Below are 20,675 nucleotides of genomic sequence, written 5' to 3'. Positions count from 1 at the left end.
CAAATATATTTATCATTCATCAAAATAAGTAATCGTAATAATTTAAAAAAAATCATACTAAATATACACTAACATAAATTATTAAAATAACACTAATAAAAATATATATTAAAATATAAAATATATATTAAAAATAAATTAAATAATATATATTTATATATAAATATAATAACTGATTTTAATGCACGTAAAGATGACATTTTCGTTTTTCAAAATTAATTCATATATTTAACTAGAATTACAACCACCATTTCCATTTCCCAAAATCTCACCGTTTTCGTAACAACATCCTCACCCAAATTGTCATTACTTACATGAAGCTTCAATTTGAGCATTTGGGATGTATTTAATAACATCTCTCGCGGTACCAATTATTTCATAAATCATATGTTGGTTTCATATTTACACTAAAGTCCCAAAAATTGGCTGGATACTTGTTATATTATTCAACTATAGTAACTAAAGATTTATTTTCTTGAAATGGATTTAATTTGTTTTCCTCCTTTGCAAGTTGATCCTTTGTTTATATTATTGAGGAAACTAATTTCATAATTTAAATATAAAAGTTGTTTTTGATAATTTAAATAGGTAACTTTCATTCATGAATAGGATCAGGTCCAATTTTGTTAGGTTACAAATATTTTTTGGAATTTCTTCCAACTAAATTTGATTTGGTTTGATAATAGCCATTTGAGCCAATTCATAAACTATTCTATTTCTACTTCTTTTAATATCTGAAAATAAAACTGATCTTAAGGAAGAAATTAGATGAAAGCCGTCTAAAGGAGTCAAAATAGTTGCTATGTATCTGTTTTGTCTTTAGGTAGTGTAATTATGTTGAGGAAGCAACATTTTTAGAGGCCCATTAAGCAAGCCTTTGCCTCACCTTCGTAAGGTTGGAGAGGATAAGCTTCAGCGTCAATGCATGCAGCATCGACATTTATTTTTAGGAGATTGGTAGGTGGGAAATTCCAAATTCCAGAGCTATTGGTACATGGTACAAGAGATTGCATTCATTGTTGATTGATAATATGAGCACACATATATTCTTCACATCTCAGGTTTACCGAATCCACTACTTCCATGGGCGTCTTCGTTCTACCTTCAAAGAGCAACTCATTTATAACTATCCATTTGGAGGCTTGTACAAAATAGCCCTTGCATTCATTTAAGATCATCTCAATCCGTGTTGCTGCATTTGATTCTGGATTTTCAGAAGTTCTAATGGACAGGGGGCTATGAAACTAGACCATGCGAGTAAATTCACCATCTTTGAAAACATGGATAACTGTTTCTTCCTTACTCCAACACCTTAGAGAAAGTAGTATGCAGCTAATTCTCTTTTTTTTTTTTTTTTTTTTTTTTGCAGGTTTTGTATTGTGGGGAGCAAGTTGTTTATTATTCTCCATGTGCATGTGCAGTTTATTGATCTCGGATGCGCTTTTGCCTTTTAGAGCCTTTTCCAATTCGGTTCATCCACTGTTGGAGTGGTGCTGCTTCTATATTGGGATTTCTTCAAATTCATAAATCTGTGATAAGCATATCTGACCTTAAATTCTCCATTTCTTGTGAATTTCCAATAATATTGATTTGGCTGGTTAGTTATATAGGTAGAGGAATTTCTATGATTTGTGTGGCTTCAAATTCCATGAAGTTCTCCTTTACTATTCTTACATCTCATCTCATTTCTATGATTTTTTTTAAGATTGATTATAGGACTCCAGAGTCTCTGTCTGTTCTGGTTTGGGAGCCAGGGTGACCCTCAAATTTTCACTGACCTACCATCCCCTATTTTCTAAAGTTCTTGCTCCCATGTGTAGGATTTCTCTGGCTTTGAGAATGCTTCTCCATATATGGCTCCGACTGTAGCCAACAGACGCTTCTAAAAAATTTTTCCTAGAAAAATATCTCACCTTGATGATCCTTGTTGCTAAAGAGTTAGGTCTTTTCATGAGTTGTCACCCTTGTTTCGCCAAGAGAGAGAAAATGAAAGCTTTAAAATCTCTAAACCCAAGCCCTCCTTCCGATTTACTAGTCCATATCTTGTTTCAATTTACTCAATGCATCTTTTTTTTTTTTTCATTTTTGTTTTTTCAATAAAAATTCCTTATCATAGAGTCTCTGTGATTATAGAGGCTGATGGAAATTTGAAAGCAACCCATGATGTAAGTTGGGATTGGTTGGGATACCGTTTTGATTAGTGTCTCCTTTTCCACTCTAAATAACTCTTCTCCTCGCACCCTTTCAGCTTCTTCCATACTCTCTCCTGTATGAACTCAAAGACCTTATTCTTGAATCTCCCTACCAAGATGAGGAGTCCCAAGTATTTAGAGTATTGCCTTTATCCCCATCTAATCTTAGATCAGAATTTGTCTGGTAGTTGGCACATTTTGGCTAGAAGAGATTTCTGACTTCTTTAAGTTGATTCTCTGGCCTAAAACATTCTGGTATAGAACAAGTGATTCCTTGATTTTCAAAATGTCTTGGTCGGTACTCTAGAAAATAGTATGGTCTCGTCCACAAAGAAGAGGTGGTTGATCTGTGGAGCTTGCTTTACGATCTTGATGCCTCTAATCAGCTTGCTATTTTGGACCGCGATAAGGAGTCCTGATATAACTTCAGCACACAGGACAAACCAATAGGGAGATAGAGGGTCTCCTTGTCTTGAGTCCTCTAGCAGGTTTGAAATTTCTACTAGGGATCCCATTTAGGAGGACCGAGGAGAAGTTGTTTTGGTAGAGATACATTTTCAAATGAGGTTTACCCATTTTTCAGAGAAACCCATAGAAATTAGGACCTCTTTTAGGAAGTCCTATTATATTCTATCATAAGCTTTTGCCATATCCAGCTTTATGCGCACATATTCTTTTTTATTTGTCTTAGGCTTCATTGTTTGACTTTTTCTTTCTTTCCCTTTTGATGCCAATATTTAGAGATCTCGTTTTCATTTTAGCTTAAACCAATTCTGAGCATTTTTTCTTTGGCTTGTAATGTGCTTGTTAGTCTTGATTAGAGATCAGCAATTGATGGCCCAAAAGCATGGTGAATCTTATTTTTGTTCATCCTTCCTATGGACTGAAGCCTTCATGTAGAATAGTTATGTGTGCTTCTTGTTTGGGTCTGGTTCACTAATTAAATTTGGAATTAGGTTCCTGAAGATTTTGACTTCAGACTAGTTAGTCCTTAAAGAAAAAAAAGTACCAATTTGATCTTACAGGATAGCAAACGGTAAACACATGATGTCTTTCTATCAATTCATCAACTAAAATTTAACGGTGATGCTTATATGTACTGTTAATTACTCTGAGGTGTCTATCTATGAAAGATAGTCATGTATATAACAACTTTTGTAGCGAAATTTCACTTATTTTGATAAAATTTGTGATAAATAATTAAATAGAGATCAATTGATAAAGGGTATATGAAAACTCAAGCTAATAAATGCTTCACTGTCTAAAATTGCATCGTTTTTCTGCTCATATGACAGTAATGAGACATGTACCACTGTAAATAATGAAATACATGGATAATTATATTTCGTTTCGCACTATTCATTGATAAAAGGACATACATATCCACCGTTTACTATCTTGGAGGACCTAATTAATACTTTTTTTTCTTTAAAGACTAATTAGTCTAAGGTCAACATCTTTGAGGATCTGATTATCACTTTATTCTTAAATTTGTTAGCACACATTTTGGCTTTCAACCCAATAATAAATGTTTGTCATCATATATCACTATATCAAAATCAATTCTAACTCAACAGAAGCATTATTGGGATCTACTGTTTCGTTGTTTTTTTTCCTAACATGATAATATTTTGTGTTTATGTCAGATTTTGGTCAATATTGGGACTACATTCAGGCGACTATGACTCAATGTTACAGACAGATGTGAGCACGATGGAATGGACTTGGCACTACACTCCTTCAAACCCTAGAGGAGCTCTTGGATTCGAGGAGAGAGGACTTCCAATTTAAATATAAAAGTTGTTTGCGATAAAGTTATAGTTATTTTAATTTTCTTAAGCTATAATGCTATAACAGTCAAGACACTCGAGTTTTTCTTGATCTCTATTTTGTCAATTTTGATATATAAAGAAAAGATAGAAGACAAAGATAGGTTAGGTAGTGACCAATAATTAATGGATGCATGTGAGAACATAAATATATAATAATAATAATAATTGCGACCTTCATCAATCTCTGCAGATAACGAGACTAGTCACCAAACCTATACATAAAAAAATGGAAAAAACATCAGCATCTCCCAGCGGTGGTAAAAAGTTAGCGGGAAAAGTGGCCATAGTCACAGGCGGCGCCAGCGGCATCGGGGAAGCGACTGTTTGTGTGTTTGCCGACGAGGGCGCCCTTATGGTGGTGGTTGCGGATGTCCAAGATGATCTTGGGAATCAGGTAGCTGCCTCCATTGGTACTCACAGGTGCACCTTCCTCCATTGCGATGTAACGGACGAAGATCAAGTGAAAAGCCTTGTCCAGCCAACTGTCTACAATCATGGACAACTGGATATCATGTTCAGCAACGCTGGAATCCTTAGTCCAGCCGAACATGTGAAATCTTATTTAGTTAAGAGTAAATCTAGGAAAATTATTATTAAATAGAAAAATAAATATTTAGCCGAATATGTCCAATATTTTTATTAATATCTAATCAGTATTTATTTAATAAGAAAGAAAAATAAATAATTTTAAATAATTAGATATAATTTTATATCATCAAAATTATTAATGATAGTTAATTGATAACTATAAATTACAAAATTTACTTTTTCATAACACTTTTTTTTATTAATGGTTTAGTTGATTTGATTTGGGTTGATGAAAGAGAAATAATATTTATATGATCGAAGAAAAAGGTTAAATAATTAACACTTTCTTTTGTCTTATTTTAATTAAGGTTATGACAATAAAGTTAATGAATCCGTAAAATTAGAAATTTAATAGTTTAATTGAAATTTAATCTGGAGTTAAATTTAGAGTTGAATTGGATATAATAAAATAATATATTTATATATAAAATATATATTTTTTAAATATTTTTTATATTTTATTATTTTAAATTAATTAACTATTAAAAAAAGAAATCAGTTCAATTAATTAATTGGTTGTTTTACTGTTTTTCAATTTTTTTAATTGATTCATTATTGACCAATCTTCGTTCTAAACTAAAATTCGGTAACTAATTTCTAATCTCGATCTGTTCTTAGAATACTAATTTTAAACCAATATTAATAATTTTGTTTAATAAACTACTATTTTTGATAATATTTTAAAATATTAACAAATTTAACCATGAAATAAATTAAACTAGTTTGATATTTATAGAAGACAGTTTTTATGTAATAAAAATATTTAAACGTTAATTTAATTCAGACGTAAATTTATTAATGTGTCAAGCTTTAATAAATAGAATGACTCTGTTTTGTCTTTTATGAATATAATACATCTACAAATTTAAAATAGGATCAAATTTCTTTAAAGTAAAAATATTGATCAATTAATAAAATAAGAGATTAATTCCATTTAAATTTAACATATATAACAAGGTACCGTTTTTGGTGTCCACATGCCGTCTATGATGCCCACAAATTATGATGGCTATGCTAGCTATGGATAAACAAATAATTAGATGCTGACACGGGGAGGAAAAGGCTATTGTTTGACTTACTTATCATTTTTAAAGTAGTTTACCTATTATCGTAATCTCATTAGTTTTAACAACATTAAATTATTTTTTTCTTTTTTGGTTAGAATTCATTTTTTTTTTATTTTTAACAAATAGTATCCCACATGTAAAAAAAAAAAAAAAAAAGAACATTTTAATAGAGCAAACAAAAGAAGTTATATCAAGAAATCAACAGATTCAAGCCAACACCTCAAGGAGATAACAGTTCGATTTTGTACCGTCACTCAATTAAAGAACGAAAACGTACGATGGAAAATGCGAAACGGTGAGTCTTGCTAACAACTTCTCCGTGGTGGTAGGGCAGTTAGGGATACCGATCAGAAATTGCAGTTTAAAGGCTCGAGAATGGGTATGTGACGCTTAGGTTGTTGAAGCCACCGTTTTCGTGTCTTATGATTGAAGGCGGCCTGACATGGCAGCCATGGAGATCATTTCAGAAGATGCTACGGAGAAGAACAAGGCAACGTTGCTATTTTAGAGGGTACGACGACATTGAAGAGTAAGCCTTGTAGAAGAGAAACTAAATTAAAGGAAAGCAGAAATCTGAATTTAAGAAGAGCTAAACCTAAAAACCCTAAAACCTAGAGAGAGGAGAGAGCCTCTCTCTCTAGAAAATTACATCTAAACCTAACTAATGTGAATGAAAGTATGAATGATTGATTCTCCTTCTAGCTCCACTCTGCAGCCTCTAAGTAGTGTTTTCGGGCCTAAAACTGGGTCAAAAGCAGCCCAGAAATCGCCCCCAGCGTTTTCTGTTTAATGCAGCACGTGACGCTCTGTCACGCGTACGCGTCGCCCACGCGTACGCGTCGCTGGTCGTTTTCACTGTCCACGCATAGGCGTCAGCCACGCGTGCGCGTCGTATGCCTGCTGCGCTACTCACGCGTACGCATCGCCCATGCGTGCGCGTCGCTACCAGATTCTGAAATACTTGATTTATTGTGTTCCTTCGACTTTTGCATGCTTCCTTTCCATCCTCCAAGTCATTCCTGCCCTGAAAAACCTGAAAACACTTAACACATATATCACGGCATCGAATGGTAATAAGAGAGGATTAAAATTAGCAAATTTAAGGCCAAAGAAGCATGTTTTCAATCATAGCACAAATTTAGGAAGGAAAATGTAAAACATGCGAATTATATGAATAAGTGTGAGAATAATGGATAAAATCCACTCAATTCAACCTAAAATGTACCACGAAATAGTGGTGCATCAAATCTCCCCACACTTAAACATTAGCATGTCCTCATGCTAAGCTCAAGAGAACCAAAAGAGTGAAGAGGGATTGTAGGACTTATGCAATGTAACCTATCTATATGAATGCAACTATATACAAAATGCTTTTACCTACTTGGTTAAAATTAAATCAAATTCTCCAAGAACAAATATGAACGAGATTCCACTAATTCAAATCATAAAATGAAGTATAAAAAGACTCGCAAGAAGAAATCTCGTGAAAGCCGGGAACAAAGAATCGAGTATCGAACCCTCACCGGAAGTGTATGCACTCTAATCGCTCAAGTGTTTAAGGTTCAATTCTCTCAATTCTCTACTAACCTTGCTTTCTAAAGCTTGCTCTTCTTCTACCAATCAATAAAAATTTAATGCAAAAATACACATATCAAGAGGTCTTTTCAAGGGTTGTAATGGGGTTAGAGTCAAGGTAGGATTGTATTTGGTTAAGGGGACTAAAATCTGAATCATTGATTAACCCAAACTTCCCACCTAACCTAAGACAATCCATGTAATCAACATACAAAATCTAACTACCCATTAACTATGTTTTGCCACATAATCATGCATCCCTAAATCACATAAGTGCATGCATACATCAAACAATGGAAATATAGAATTAAGCAAGACAAAGATCACAATTTTAGAGAGAACAACACACACCAAAATAAAACATTGGTTGATAAGATGCAACCAATTACATAGGCTCAAAATCTCACTGGTTTTGTGTGTTTGAGCTCTAAAACCATGTTCCAAAATAAAATTCTTCAAGCAAGTTCAACAAAAATTTTAATTCAAATTTGTGAAATGCTATTAAATAGTTTCTTGGAAAAGAATTCATTACTTCAACCAAGTAGTACATAAATGCAAACAATTAACTACACATGCAATCTATCATGCAATGCAACAACTCAGTAACAAAGAAAACTAAACATTGGTGTTGGAAAGAAAGTAACTAACCCACGAAAGTCGGTCTCGACCTCCCCATACTTAAAGGTTGCTACCGTCCTCGGTGCATGCAAAGATGTGCAAGTGGACGAGTTGTTACAACTAATGCTTTTTCTCCAAAGATTTTGCACAGGAACTTATTTTTTGTCCATTTGGAAGCCGTTCCTCTCTCCTCTTGATGGCCATCCTGAAAGAAAAGGAAAAGGAAGAAGAATAACCCACAAACAAAGATATGAAAAGAAATAAAATATATGTGGGCTATTGCCAAATAATGAGGTTCTCAACTACATGGTAGCTACAACATACAAGTGAGAAAATAATAGAAGCAAAGGGCATGGCAACTAAATAGCAAACAAGTCAAGAAGCACCCAAAACAATGCAAGAAATATGCAATAGTTGAGCAAGAAAATGTAGCACCAATGTGAAATAACAAATATAGAAAAAAAAAGGAGAAGAAACAACAAAGTTAAAATACAATAAATGCAAGCATACAAATTTAATAAGTAAAAGAGAATGAAAGAAAATGAGGATGAGAAGGGAGGAGAAGAGAGTGAGAAAGGAAGAAGAAAGAATAAGAAAGGAGAGAAGAAAGAGGAAGAAGGGAAAAACAGATGCGACGCGTAAGCGTCGCCCATGCGTACGCGTGGGTTGTAGGATAAGGAAGTGACGCGTACGCGTCAGTCACGCGTACGCGTGGAAGTGAATTGTGCTCCGCGCACAACACTTGCACAATGGCAGCCCAACTCTCTGTTTGTAGTACTGGACAATCAAAATCTTGCGTCGACATGCACGCGCACGTGTGGATTGGCTATGCACCTAGCACCCCACCAGCGTGGTCCTGGCACAACTCTCTGTCCAAGCCGCGCGCTCGCATCATCCCAGCACCATTTTCGCATGGTCCATTTTTGGGCATCGATGCGTACGCGTCGGTCACGCGCACGCGTGACAGCCTTTCCTTTTTTTATTTTAAATAAGAAATTAACAAGCTACCAGAGTAATGCCAGACATTATTAAACAAGTAAAACTATAACTTAAAATAAATAAACTTAACTACAAATAAAAATGCAACTTATTACCACTATAAACAAAAAAGGGAAAATATGATGAATTTACCATGGTGGGGTGTCTCCCACCTAGCACTTTTAGTTAAAAGTCCTTAAGTTTGACATTTGGTGAGCTCCTTGTCATGGTGGCTTGTGCTTGAACTCATCTTGAAACTTCCACCAATGCTTGGACTTCCAATAAGCTCCGACATTTCCAAGTGAATTCACCAAGCCTTGATGAGGTTCTTCACAAGCTTTGAGCTCCCAAAGTTGATCCTCTTGTATGTCGGGATCCCAAATCTTATTTTTACACCCGTCTTTAAGTTGATCGTCATTGTTCCAACCGGGTGGCAAGTGATGCGTGAGCATCTTTCCTATCTTTTCCTAGTGAATTTGCATTTAAATTGTTGAGTTTAATCAAGAATTAATTATCTTTTAGCCACTATGGATGCTACTTTGAGTCTTGTGCAATTTTGTTTATTTTAGGTATCATTTGATTGGATTTGATGGAGCTTCTGCAGAAAAAGAGAAGAAGGCTATATAGGGCAGAAATGCTTAGAGGATGGAGAGGAAGCTTGCACAAATGGAATCAGCACAAGAATTAAAAGAGATGGCAACGAGGAGCAACGCGTGCGCGTACCTGACGCGTGCGCGTGATTTGGAGCTTTCCATGGCGACGCGTGCGCGTACCTAACGCTTACTCGTGAAAAGCGAAGTTTCTCAGCGACGCGTGCGTGTGACACGCGAAAAAGACCATCGACGCGTACGCGTGACTGGCGCGTACGCGTGACAAGCGCGAAGTGCAGAAAACGCTGATTCCTGTTAATTCAAATTTAAACTTAAATTTTAAATAGGAAAAGATATTAATTTTAGTTTTAGAAGATAGATTTTTAAATTAATTAGGATTAGATATAAAAGGGGAACATTATTCCACTTTTTGAGGGAGCTGGAGGGGATTCCATTCCAGACTACCAAAATACATTTTATCAGAATGCTTATTTTCTTCTTACCATGAGCAACTAAACATCCACTGTTAAGGTTAGGAGCTCTGTCTATTGTATGGATTGATTTTATTGTTTTTCTATTTTAATTCATGTCTTGATTTATATTCAAGAATTGTTTTCGTTCTTTATTTTATGAATTTGGGTGGAACGGAAGTATGACCCTCTTTCTAATTGAGTTCTTGTATAACTTGGAAAAGCTCTTTACTTGAACAACAGCTTAAAAACAACTTCTCCTAAATTTCTAGTTTATTTGAATTTAACGGGATACGTGATATATAATGCTTTTATATTTGGGTAATTAGGATTTCTGTGGCATATAACTAGAATTGAACTCCACCCCCTAATTGGAATTAATTGACCAAGGAATTGGCTGTTGATGAATTTTAGAGGAGACTAGAAATGTCTAAGGAATTAGGGTCTAGTCACATATAGTTGCCATGAATTAAATCTTACATGATTAAAATAAATTAATAAGAAAAGTCAATCCAGAAAATAGATAACTCTGAAGCCTTAACTGTTTTCTCCATACATATTCCCAACTTATTTACTTGCTCTTTTGATATTCTTTATATTGTTTAATGTCTTTAAAAACCCAAACACTATTTTCTGTTTGCCTAACTAAGTAATTCATTTAACTATTGTTGCTTAGTCCTTCAATCCTCGTGGGATTGACCCTCACTCACCTGAGGTATTACTTGGTACGACCCGGTGCACTTGCTGGTTAGTTTGTGGGTTGTAAACACCGCACCAAATTTTTGGCGCCGTTGCCGGGGATTGATTGTGATTAACAACTGTTAGTTGTTTGATTGCTTAGATTAGGCATTTTAATTTTATTTTTTTTAAATTTTGCTTAAGTATTTTCGAAAAAAAAAATTTAAAAATTTTTTAGCATTAATATTTTCCTTAATTTCTGAAATTAAGTTTGATGTCCCCTTAGTTGTTTTATTCTTCCTAGTTATTTTATTTATTGAATTTAAATTTCCTTTATGTTCTTTCTTCTTTACTTGCCTGTTTACCACATGGTGCGTTTAATTCTATTTAGTGTTTTGTGCTAAAGAAAAATAATGGAGAGAGATCACATGGGTTACTACTCACACCCAAGTAGTGATTCATATTATTGTGGATGGAGGAACTATCCGAATTTTGGTTGGCAAAGTCAAAACCAAAGAAACTCCAATGCTCCATGTTTCAACTATCAAGAATCACCATCTCCATATTCATATCAAGAACTACCATCTCCATATTCATACCAAGAACCACTATCTCTCTATCCATATCAAGAACCATCATCTTTCTACCCATATCAAGAGCCACTATCTCCCTATTCATACCAAGAACCATCATCTTTTTACTCTTATCAAGAATCATCATCTCCTTCTCATTCATATCACGAGCCACCATCTCCTTATTCATCTCAAGTACCATCAGATATTGAGCTTCTCATGAAAGAATTCAAACATGATATAAAGACGAGTGTAAAAAATGTAGAGAAACATGTGCAGTCGATTATCAAGTCCCGGGAAGAGGAACAAGCAAATTTCTTCCCAAGAGATATAATGCAAGATCCTATAAAAGAAAGTGAGGAAATCAATCAAAGGAGTTTACACTCCAATGAATTAGAGAACTTTCCATCCTCACACATGGAAGAAGAGGAAGATGCAAAAACAAAGGAGGAAGATGAACAAATAAAGGAGGTTGTAAGGGATGAAAACAATTATGAGAATCTACACTCCGCAGAAGTAGAGATTGGCATAGAGAGTGAGTTTATTGAACCACCAATTCAAGAAGTTCTTAATGAAGGGTACACTCTAACCATCACACAACACCCAAATTTTGAAATCAAAGAAGTGAAGGAAACCAAGGAATGCACTGAAAAGAGGATTGTGACCAAGAAACTGAAGAAAATATCCATGAAAAAGAGAAGGTCAGAAAAAAATAATCCAACCTCTACACCAACAAGCAAGGTGAATCAAGTTAATCAAAATAAAAGAAGGCTTGTTCGGAAGAATTTATATCAGGGGGCACTAATTTTCACCTCTCCCCCCTTGGAGACATTTCTCTTAACCAACTGGAAGAAGAGGAAGAAAAGTCAACAATCAAGTGTCAAGCTAGTGACATTAAAGAAGTGCTTGTCGAGAGGCAACGCAATAATTTCATATCCTTAGTTATTTCTCGTAGTAGTAGTTTTATTACTTATTTGATTTTTATTGAGTTTTTACTGTTTTTCTGATCATACAGCTATTTTATAACAGGAACCGAACAATTCAGGCGACATAAAAAAAAAGTGCACACGACGCGTACGCCTCATATGTGTGTGCGTGAAAAATAAAAGTGAACAAAGAGTTACGCAGGAGTGGCGCAGGAAGTGTGCCTTGCGCACAAACATGTTCACGTATACGTGTCCATGACCCGTGCGCGTCATTTGCGATTTGGCACTCCACGCGTACGCGTCAAGCACGCGCACGCGTGGATGAGTAAAATCGGCGTAAAAGGTGTTTGGCCAGAGAGTTATGATGGTGTGGGGCTGAAACTGTACTGGGTGCACAAGCCCACCCACGCGTACGCGTCCCTGACGCGTACGCGTTGTTTTCCCATCCTGGCCATCCATGCGTACGCGTCGCGTGCGATGCCTAATTAAACTAAATCAGCGCCTGATTTCAAATCATCCACCCCCCAATCCTAATTCTCTCTTGTTCTTTTATCCTTTTATTCTTCTTTCATCATACTATTTGTTTTTGTTTTCAGTTCTTCTTTGCTTGAGGACAAGCAAACCTTTAAGTTTGGTGTTGTCGCTACGCTTATGGCTTTTCTGCTTATTTTAATAGCACCAAAGGAAGATGAATGTTCTTCATGGAGGAATGAGATGGCCACTAGAATAACTGAGGTGGTTGAGTTCCTTTCATTCTATTTCTCTTCCATTCTTATTTTGTTGTTTTCTGTTTTCTGTTGCTTTGATTGCCTGCATTGTCTTTAGTACTTCCAGTTCTTAGAATTAGTTTCATTCTGTTATTTGTCTCATGTACCACTCACTGAACTTGAATCTAAAAAGAAAAAAAAAATAAATGATGTATTTCATGAGAAATTGAGTTTATATTGAAGAGTAGTCTTATTCACTTACATGTGGTGGTATTTTCTGTGACTATGAATGCATAACATGAACAGTGCATATTTAAATTTGAATCAAAGAATGTTGATGTACAAGAAATAGGGATTTAGAGAATTATTATGACTTCTCTGAAATAAACAAAAATTTAATCCTTGAAGCAAAAGAAACAGCAAAAAAAAAAGAGGATATAAAAGCAAGGTCCAAGGCTTTGAGCATCAATGACTAGGGAGGTTAGACATGATTAAAAGCTCAAAGAGTTATTTCCCTAGTCACATGCTTGTGGTGTTCTTGTGTCAAGTAATCCTTGAGACAAAACATTTAGAGTCGAGATCAATTACAATTAGGCGAGTATGCCAAAGGCTTTGAGCACCACTGTCTGGGAGTAACTAAAAGAAAAATCAGAACTTAAAGAGAGTTCCCCAGTTAAGTGCTTGTGGTGTTTCTGTGTCAAGTGAAGCTTGAGACAAAACATTTAAAGTCATGGCTAGGCTCAAGGTGCGAAGCACCAAAGAAAAGAAAAATTGCTGTGTTCAAGGGTTAAATTGAGTTACAAAAGATCAGATAATTCATAATATTATCCATATTCTAATTCTGAATGACACTGACATCCTTTTGATTCAAAGGAGAATGAGATGCCAAAACTATTCAGGATTGCAGTTGTAAACCCCACTATAAGAAGAGACATGAGCTTAATCAAACTCTCATTTTCATGCAAATTCACATCCTAAGCTTATATTAGTTTGGTTGCTTGAGGACAAGCAACAATTCAAGTTTGGTGTTGTGATGCGTGAGCATCTTTTCTATCTTTTCCTAATGAATTTGCACTTGAATTGTTGAGTCTAATCAAGAATTAATTATCTTTTAGCCACTATGGATGCTACTTTGAGTCTTGTGCAATAATGTTTATTTTAGGTAGCATTTAGTTGGATTTGATGGAGCTTCTGTAGAAAAAGAGAAGAAGGCTATATAGGGCAGAAATTCTTAGAGGATGGAGAGGAAGTTTGCACAAATGGAATCAGCACAAGAATTAAAAGAGATGGCAACGAGGAGCAATGCGTGCGCGTACCTGACGTGTGCGCGTGATTTGGAGCTTTCCATGGCGACGCGTGCGCATACCTAACGCGTACGTGTGAAAAGCGAAGTTGCTCAGCGACGCGTGCGCGGACCTGACGCGTACGCGTGACACGCGAAAAAGACCATCGACGCGTACGCATGACTGACGCGTATGCGTGACAAGCGCGAAGTGCAAAAAACGCTGATTCCTGTTAATTCAAATTTAAACTTAAATTTTAAATAGGAAAAGATATTAATTTTAGTTTTAGAAGATAGATTTTTAAATTAATTAGGATTAGATATAAAAGGGGAACATTATTCCACTTTTTGAGGGAGCTGGGGGGGATTCCATTCCAGACTACCAAAATACATTTTATCAGAATCCTTATTTTCTTCTTGCCATGAGCAACTAAACCTCCACTATTAAGGTTAGGAGCTCTGTCTATTGTATGGATTGATTTTATTGTTTTTCTATTTTAATTCATGTCTTGATTTATATTTCAAGAATTGTTTTCATTCTTTACTTTATGAATTTGGGTAGAACGGAAGTATGACCCTCTTTCTAATTGAGTTCTTGTATAACTTGGAAAAGCTCTTTACTTGAACAACAGCTTGAAAACAACTTTTCCTAAATTTCTAGTTTATCTGAATTTAACGGGATACGTGACATATAATCCTTTTATATTTGGGTAATTAGGATTTCTTTGGCATATAAGTAAAATTGAACTTCACCCCCTAATTGGAATTAATTGACCAAGGAATTGGAATTGAATCTTACATGATTAAAATAAATTAATAAGAAAAGTCAATCCAGAAAATAGATAACTCTGAAGCCTTAACTGTTTTCTCCATACATATTTCCAACTTATTTACTTGCTCTCTTGATATTCTTTATATTGTTTAATGTCTTTGAACACCCAAACACTATTTTCTTTTTGCCTAACTAAGTAATTCATTTAACTATTGTTGCTTAGTCCTTCAATTCTCGTGGGATCAACCCTCACTCACCCGAGGTATTACTTGGTACGACCCGGTGCACTTGCCGGTTTGTTTGTGGGTTGTAAACACCACACCAGCAAGCAATCCGAATTTTCACTGAGGCATCCTAACAACTTCCTAGACCCAATCAATTGAGAACTATACCAACCATTGCACTTAGGCCTTGAACATCCAACCATAACAAACCTAGGATTGTGTTGCCAACCACTAACCATCCCCCTTTTACTCTTAAAACCAGAAAGAGTTCTAAGTTTTCCATCCGTCTCAAGCAAACCGTATGCAAGCGAGAAATTAAAGCTTAAAGAGTAGAGATTTACCCACTTGAATGAAAGGACGGATGGTGATGGCTTTGGGAGAGGTGTCTCCAATTTCGGCCCTGCCAATGTATGCTTCACTCTCTTAGGCTCCTCTTTGATGATCTCCACCTCTTGACAAGTTTTTTCAATATTAACCTCTTCTTCAAGTCCAATGGGAGATGATTCAATTGTAGATAAAAACTCATCAATTATTGAATCCATCTCATGATCAACCTCCTTAGAGTCTTCAACCATGATATATCGTGGAGGTTGCACACCCTCCTCAACGTCAAATCCAAACTTCTTGGAAGGAGGCTCTATGACTTGAGTTTCCCATGGAGGTTCCGCATCTCCTAAGTCTTCAACTACTTCCTCTTCTTCGATAATTTCGGCTTTCTCCACTTGCTCTAGTACAAAATCCAACTTCTCCTTGATGTCTTCCACCTCTTGTTCAACCTCCCCTAATTCTTTAACTATTCCTTCATCTTCAAGGGTCTCTCCTACCTCCACCTTTTGGGCCTCCTCTTGCTTCTCTTGAAGTATAGATGCGTGAATGGTGCACGAAATTACAATCACACTTTTGCAACTCCGCACAACTAACCAGCAAGTGCACTGGGTCGTCCAAGTAATACCTTACGTGAGTAAGGGTCGATCCCACGGAGATTTTTGGCTTGAAGCAAGCTATGGTTATCTTGTAACTCTTAGTCAGGATATCAATAATTCTCGGATTTAATTGTAAAAAGTAAAAGAACATGAAATAAATACTTGTTATGCAGTAATAAAGAACAGGTTGAGGCTTTAGAGATGCTTTGTCTTCTGAATCTCTGCTTTCCTACTATCTTCTTCTTCATGCACGCAAGGCTCCTTCCATGGCAAGCTTTAAGTTGGGCATCACCATTGTCAATGGCTACTTCCCGTCCTCTCAGTGAAAATGTTCCAAATGCGCTGTCACCGCACGGCTAATCATCTGTCGGTTCTCGATCATGTCGGAATAGGATCCATTGATCCTTTTGCGTCTGTCACTACGCCCAACACTCGCAAGTTTGAAGCTCGTCACAGTCATCCCTTCCCAGATCCTACTCAGAATACCACAGACAAGGTTTAGACGTTCCGGATCTCAAGAATGGCCGCCAATAATTCTAGCTTATACCACAAAGACTCTGATCTGAATCATGAGGCTAAGAGATATGCATTCAATCTAAGGTAGAATGGAGGTGGTTGTCAGGCACGTGTTCATATGTGAGAATGATGATGAGTGTCACAGATCATCACATTCATCAGGTTGAAGTGCGAATGAATATCTTAGAATAGAAGCAAGCGTGCTAGAATGGAAAACAATAGTAATTGCATTAATTCATGAAGAACAGCAGAGCTCCTCACCCCCAACAATGGGGTTTAGAGACTCATGCCGTAGAGAATACAATATAAAACGTGTAAAGTGTCTTGAGGTACAAGATGAATCACTAAAAGTAGTTTTTATAGTAAACTGGTGACCTAGGGTTACAGAAAATGAGTAAGCTAGGGTGTTTAGTGTAAAAATTCACTTCCGGGGCCCACTTGGTGTATGCTTGGGTTGAGCATTGAAGCTTTCATGTGTAGAGACTTTTCTTGGAGTTAAACGCCAGCTTTTGTGCCAGTTTGGGCGTTTAACTCCAGCTTTTGTGCCAATTCTGGAGTTAAACGCCAGAATTCTTGAGCTGACTTGGAAAGCCTGTTTGGGCCATCAAATCTCGGGGAAAGCATAAACTATTATATATTTCTGGAAAGCCCAGGATGTCTACTTTCCAACTCAATTGAGAGCGTGCCAATTGGGCTTCTGTAGCTCTAGAAAATCCACTTCGAGTGCAGGGAGGTCAGAATCTAACAGCATCTGCAGTCCTTTTTCAGCCTCTGAATCAGATTTTTGCTCAGGTCCCTCAATTTCAGCCAGAAAATACCTAAAATCACAGAAAAAAACACAAACTCATAGTAAAGTCCAGAAAAGTGATTTTTATTTAAAAACTAATAAAAATATAATAAAAACTAACTAAAATATACTAAAAATATACTAAAAATAATGCCAAAAAGTGTATAAATTATCCGCTCATCAGTGAACTTGATCCATTAAGTCCCTAAGACGATCCCTTCTCTCTTGTCCCATGTCAATAGCATAATTGGGATCATGTTGTTCTTGGATTGATGTATATGGGTGAAAAAAAAGTGCACTAGAGCTTGAGAGTTGGGTAATGGGGGTAGAGGATGGATCCACACGTGATATAAGAGCTTGGAGAGTAGAGGTGAGACCGGTGAAAGTAGAGGTAAGTGCAGTTTGAAGTATGTTACTATTGGTTATGGAAAATTATTTTTGGAGTTTTTAAATGTTGAATAAGGAATGTAAATGACAAGGAAATAAACTAATAACCAAGGAAAGTCCTAGCAAAGATTGAGAAACAGAATTTCTATCCTCATTATCATTGTCAATTGTGATGATAATTGCAAATTACTCTCACTTAGTTAACCTCTAACAATTGGAGGTAAGTCAAGTGAGTAAATTAACTTGAGTTCACAAGTCCTAATCAAAGACTAGAGTTAGTGAAGCTCAAGCCAACTAGCAACTTTTCAATCACCAACCAACAAGAGACTTTGACAATTCAAGAGTCTCCAAATTGTTCAATCCAAGCTAAAAACATAAAAATCTAATTTAAAATCCAACCAAACATTTTATCAAATACTTGGTAGGTACAAAATAAAAGCATGATAAAATTAACGAGGAATATTAAATCTAAACAACCAATTGCAAGCATCAATGACTAACAATTAAAGAGAGTAATAATAAACATGGAAAACATAAATTACATTAATGAAAATTGAGAGTAACACATGAACTCATAAACTAAATTAGCAAAATAAAGAAATCAATAATGGAAGTAGATAACTAAAGTGCTAGAATAAATAAAAGTAGAAGAGAAACTAAATTAAAGAAAGGTAGAAATTTGAATTTGAGAAGAGCTAAACCTAAAAACCCTAAAACCTAGAGAGAGGAGAGAGCCTCTCTTTCTAGAAAACTACATCTAAACCTAGCTAATGTGAATGAAAGTATGAATGATTGATTCCCCTTTCAGCTCTACTCTGCAACCTCTAAGCAGTGTTTTTAGGCCTAAAACTGGGTTAAAAGTAGCCCAGAAATTGCCCCCAGCGTTTTTTGTTTAATACAGCACGTGACGCTCTGTCACGCGTATGCGTCACCCACACATATGCGGCACTGGTATTTTTCACTATCCACGCGTAGGCGTCAGCCACGCGTGCGCGTCGTATGCCTGCTGCGCTAGTCACGCGTACGCGTCACCCATGCATGCGCGTCGCTACCAGATTCTGAAATACTTGATTTCTTGTGTTCCTTCTACTTTTGCATGCTTCCTTTCCATCCTCTAAGCCATTCCTGCCCTAGAAAATCTGAAAACACTTAACACACATATCACGGCATTAAATGGTAATAAGAGAGGATTAAAATTAGCAATTTAAGGACAAAGAAGCATGTTTTCAATCATAGCACAAATTTAGGAAGGAAAATATAAAACATGCAAATTATATGAATAAGTGTGAGAATAATGGATAAAATCCACTCAATTTAGCCTAAAATGTACCACAAAATAGTGGTGCATCAATGGCACTATGCGTGAAGCACGCAGCATGTGCGATGGTAGAAAGGCACGTGAGGGGCAGAATAGTGTGCACATCAAGCATTCTTGCCAGCAGAGGAGCACAAAGAGTGACAGACTACGTCATGTCGAAGCACGCCATCTTGGGTTTAATGCACGCATCCAGCGTGCAGTTGGCCGAGCATGGGTCAGAGTCAACTACGTCTCACCAAACGTACTGGCCACTCCAATGACATGTATGGCGCATGGTAACTGCTTTGAGGAGGTGCAGCAGATTTATGGGTGCTTTGCTAGGCTTGGCGTGCTCACACCGTAACACGTGGTGGATGCGGTGTTGTTTTTTTGTCTCTGATGACTCGGGGTTTATCACCGGGCATGAAATCTGCGTCTACGGTGCATTAACTTATGGCAAATAGATTTTGCAGCACTTTGTTGATTCTTATTTTAATTTGATTTGGTTTCATATGTGTGAAGTGTGAACCCTCCTCTTCAATGAACAATGCTCTAATTAGGGCTGGGCAAAAAATCCAATTCTTGGATTTTAAACCCAATCCAAATCAAACCATTTAAAAAAAAAACCAGTGTTTAAAAAAAATTCAAACCATATTGCATCAATTTTATGGTTTGGTTTTTTAATCCAAACCATTTAACCAACTTAAATCTAGATCCGGATCCAAATCCAAATTAGGATCTAAATTTGGAAAAATCCTAATTCGATGAACCAGTTCCCAGTTCACACTACGCACAAATCATCGCGCTTCTCCTTCAACTGTGGCGTCGCGCTTCTCCTTCAACTGTGGCGTCTTCTCCTTCGGCGCTTCTCCTTCAACTGTGGCGTTTTCTCCTTCGGTGCTTCTCCTTCGGTCTTCTCCTTTCTCGTTCGCCGTTGTCATTCTTTGGTTTCACCATCTCCATCTCGCCGACTTGCCGTCACAGGTGTGGGCTTTCCATTCGCCTCTGCTCGTGCTTCTTGTAACTGGGTCATAGCGTTAGTACCATTACCTCTGCTCGTTCTTCTTCTAGAGGAATTTCGGGTTGTCATGTCTGATTTTGTGATTGATTGCATTGCAGATTTTGTTTTTCCACCCAGGAGCACAATAAAGTTAGTGAAACTGAACCAGAACAAGCGGTTCCAGCACAAGCAGAACAAGCAGTAGCCCCTGTTCTAGTTCTCTGCTTCCAGATTTTTGTCCATTTTCCTTTTTATTTTATTAAGTTTGATTAATTTTGGTTAATTATCTTAGTTAGATTAGTTGCTGTTAGTTGATTATAGGTGGTTAGGTTAGGATGATTTTTTTTAGATTGTTAGGTTTATGATGGAATTGTTGTTTTGATGAGAAACTGGGCTGAGATGGTTTGAACATTGTTTGCTTGTGTGAAAATTTACTACTTTATTGTAAAATTGCTGAAATTATTGCTGGAACTGGGCTGTTTTGATGAGAAACTGGGCTGGGATGTTTTACTTTTATGTGGTTGCTAATTTGTGCTGAGAACCTTGTATGATTTGAATGCAAGTTCATTTTTTCTTTTCTTTATAATATGAACATATTTGTTATTGGATTATGTTCCTGGGCTCCGACCTCCTCGATGCATAGAACTGTTTGCTAGAGAACTGACAGCTGGTTGGGTTTCTTGGGGGAACGAAC

The 20,675-nt window shown here is 36.4% G+C and overlaps 1 pseudogene across 1 annotated transcript; it reads left to right on the top strand.

Annotated features, from left to right (window-relative positions):
- The first annotated feature begins 825 nt into the window (after positions 1 to 825).
- On the top strand, positions 826 to 19,445 carry LOC110272274 ((+)-cis,trans-nepetalactol synthase NEPS2-like; annotated as a pseudogene). The gene is made up of 4 exons (XR_015883805.1): positions 826 to 1,257; positions 1,370 to 4,574; positions 9,176 to 9,218; positions 19,003 to 19,445. The product of XR_015883805.1 is annotated as a (+)-cis,trans-nepetalactol synthase NEPS2-like (transcript).
- Positions 19,446 to 20,675: the final 1,230 nt, after the last annotated feature.

Source organism: Arachis ipaensis, chromosome B5, assembly GCF_059453495.1.
Source record: "Arachis ipaensis isolate K30076 ecotype BB chromosome B5, ASM5945349v1, whole genome shotgun sequence".
NCBI lineage: Eukaryota > Viridiplantae > Streptophyta > Magnoliopsida > Fabales > Fabaceae > Arachis > Arachis ipaensis.
Note: the sequence above shows the minus strand (reverse complement) of the source record. Positions and strands in the feature narration are given on the sequence as shown.